We start from the raw sequence: 2,911 nt of genomic DNA on the forward strand, positions 1-2,911 counted from the left end.
CTGAATGAAGGAGATTCTGTGGCTGCCCAGTTTAGTCGAATCAGTGAGCTCCAGCTTCAGTGGAACCATAGCGTATAAATAAAATTGGAGACTGGAGAGGTCATAGGTCCAGGGCGCCTGTCTAATCGCGGTCTACATTTTTCTGTTTCTGCCATAGAGTAAGGCTGCTGTCTGCTTTGGTCGGCAAAGCTTCTTTTTGCTGTGGGTAGTGACTACTGCAGAGACTCATACATGATCCAGATGCTGAAGGTAAGAGTATTCATGTTGGCGGCCCAGTCCCAAAAGGAACATCTAAACCACCCACTTCAGAACTGTGGAAACATCCCCAAAGAGGGGGTAGGAATATAAGAGTTGAAAGAAGGGTTGGGGGCGATTGGCCTGCTGTTTTCTGGGCACATTTAGCATGCTTTTGAACTCCCGGAAGCTGTGGTTACTTGCACAAGATTGGGCCCCTCATCACCCTGTCATGGAGTGGGAAGGGACTCATGAGACCGCACACTTTCTTGAGGACATGTAGGTGGGTAATGGCTGCTGAAAGAGGCCTTTTGTTCGGTGATATAGCCACTGTCAGTTGCCCATACTCTTGTAAATAACCCCTCAAACACACTCCTGGAACTCTGGGAAGAAGGAGAGCTCCAGTGGAAGTGGGAGAGGGGCAAGATGGAGGAGTGTGAACCAAGACACATTAAATACATATATGAAAATGTTACAGTGAAATCTGTAATTAAACATAATTAATGTATGTTAATAAAGTTAAAAATTGTTGTTATGTGCATTAGCGTGTTGCCTGCATTTATACCTATATACCATATGTGTGCCTAGTGCCCCTGGAAGCCAGAGAGGGGGTTAGAGCTCCTAAAATGGGAGTTACTGATGGTTATGTGGGTTCCAGGAATCAAACCCTGGTCATCTGGAATTGCAGCCACTGACCCATCTCTTCGCAGACACACACCCCGATAAGCTTGTGAAAAGAAGAGTCTTACATTTTAAATAATACATCTTCATGGAAGGGCTGGTAAATGGCTTTTTAAATTCCAGTTGGTGTATATCTTGTTTTCCTCTGGTCACAAAACCCTGAAGTCTTCAGTCAGATCTCTCTTTAAAATAAAATATTTCAGTACTGATACTTGAATTATTGAAGTTCTGCAATATGAATTGTCTCGATGTGTTACCCCAGGTGTCTACCCTCCAGAAAGAGAATGTTGGGAAGCCTTCTGGGTTAAAGAACGAAGGATGAAAGATGGTCCCTTACACATAGGACAAACAAGACAAGCAAGATTTCCCTAATCACAAATCATTTACATGATTATGACTACATGATTAAGGCTTGGTATCCAAAACATGTCAAGAACCCTGGAACTCAATGATAGAATCCTTGCCCCAAATTCATGAGGACCTGGGTTTGCTCTCCAGCACTGCAGGAATTCTTCCAAGTCAATAATAAATTGACTAATTGCCAGGCGGTGGTGGCGCATGCCTTTAATCCCAGCACTCGGGAGGCAGAGGTAGGCGGATCTCTGTGAGTTCGAGGCCAGCCTGGTCTACAAGAGCTAGTTCCAGGACAGGAACCAAAAGCTACGGAGAAACCCTGTCTTGAAAATTCAAAAATAAAATAAAATAAATAAGTTGACTAATTAAAAGTGGGCAAAGGGTGTGAGTTGACATTCATCCAAAGAAGATATACAAGTAACCAATCAGTGTATGAAAAAAGTGCTCAATATCATTAGTTATCAGGATAATACAAATCAAAATCACAATGAAACACAGCTTCATAGCGACCAGGATGGCTATAAGAAAAAAAAAAAAGACTGACAATGGAGGCTAGAGAGATAGCTAAGCTGTTAAGGGCCCTTACTGCTCTTGCCAAGGAGCCCAGTTTGATTCCCAACATCCATCCATCTCAGGCATTTCACAACTGCTGGTAACTCCAGCTGAAGAGCAGGGCATCGGATGCACCCTTCTGGCTTCCATAGGCATCACATGCACACATGCACATGAAGAAATAATAACAATAAATGACAGAAAGCAATAATTCTTGGCAAGGCTGGAGAAGAGTAAAAACCATTGTACACTGCTGATAGCAATGTAAAATTGTGCACTCCTTGAAAAACTCTGGTAGGTTCTATAAGATTAAATATAGGCTTGCTCCTGATGTAGCCATTTCACTACTAGGTCTATAACTGAAAGAGTTGAAAATAACCATCTTGAATATGACCTGTACACGCACATGACCATTGCAACTTGTATGTGAATATCCACCGCAGCTTTATCTATAAAAGCCAAAAAAGTGGAAACAGGGTAAAACCAGTCATGCTAGGATAAACAAAAAATAGTATACCCATACAATGAGATATTATTCAACTATAAAAAGGAATTACTTTTTACAAAATGGAAAAGGGCAGGTAATGACTAATAAAAAGTATGGGATTTCCTTTTGATACGTTCTGGAATTAGATAAGGGCATTGGTTGCACAGTTTTGACTAAACTATTACCAAATTGAATTTTTTTTCTGAGACAGAGTCTCACTGTGTAGACTTGGTTGGCCTGAAACCCAGCAAGGTCCACCTGCCTTTGCCTTTTAAGTATTGGGATTGAAGACCTGCAACCATGACTGCCTATTAATACACTTTCAAAAAATGGATTACATATTATTTGAATTTAGTATTTTTAAATTATTCTCTCTGTCTCTGACTCTCTGTTTCTCTCTGTCTCTGTCTCTCTCTGTCTCTCTGTCTGTGTGTGTGTGTGTGTGTGTGTGTGCACCACAAGTCAGATGACAATTTAATAGAGTTAGATTGTTCTTGTCTTCCATCATGTGGGGCCTGGAGATGGAATTTAGTTCATCAGGCTTTGCCACTGAGCTCCTTCAGTGCCCACGTTGATTTTTTTTTTAAGAATTTAAATTGTGCC

At 41.4% G+C, this 2,911-nt stretch overlaps 1 protein-coding gene across 1 annotated transcript in view; it reads left to right on the forward strand.

The window, feature by feature from the left end:
• The window catches only part of CUNHXorf56 (chromosome unknown CXorf56 homolog), a 50,624-nt gene that overhangs the window by 23,752 nt on the left and 23,961 nt on the right, over positions 1-2,911 (forward strand). The window contains exon 2 of the mRNA XM_005368918.2: positions 158-249. The gene's annotated coding sequence lies outside the window, so the exon portion shown is untranslated. The remainder of the gene's footprint in view (positions 1-157; positions 250-2,911) is intronic.

Source organism: Microtus ochrogaster, unplaced genomic scaffold (genome assembly GCF_000317375.1).
Source record: "Microtus ochrogaster isolate Prairie Vole_2 unplaced genomic scaffold, MicOch1.0 UNK42, whole genome shotgun sequence".
In the NCBI taxonomy this organism is placed as follows: domain Eukaryota; kingdom Metazoa; phylum Chordata; class Mammalia; order Rodentia; family Cricetidae; genus Microtus; species Microtus ochrogaster.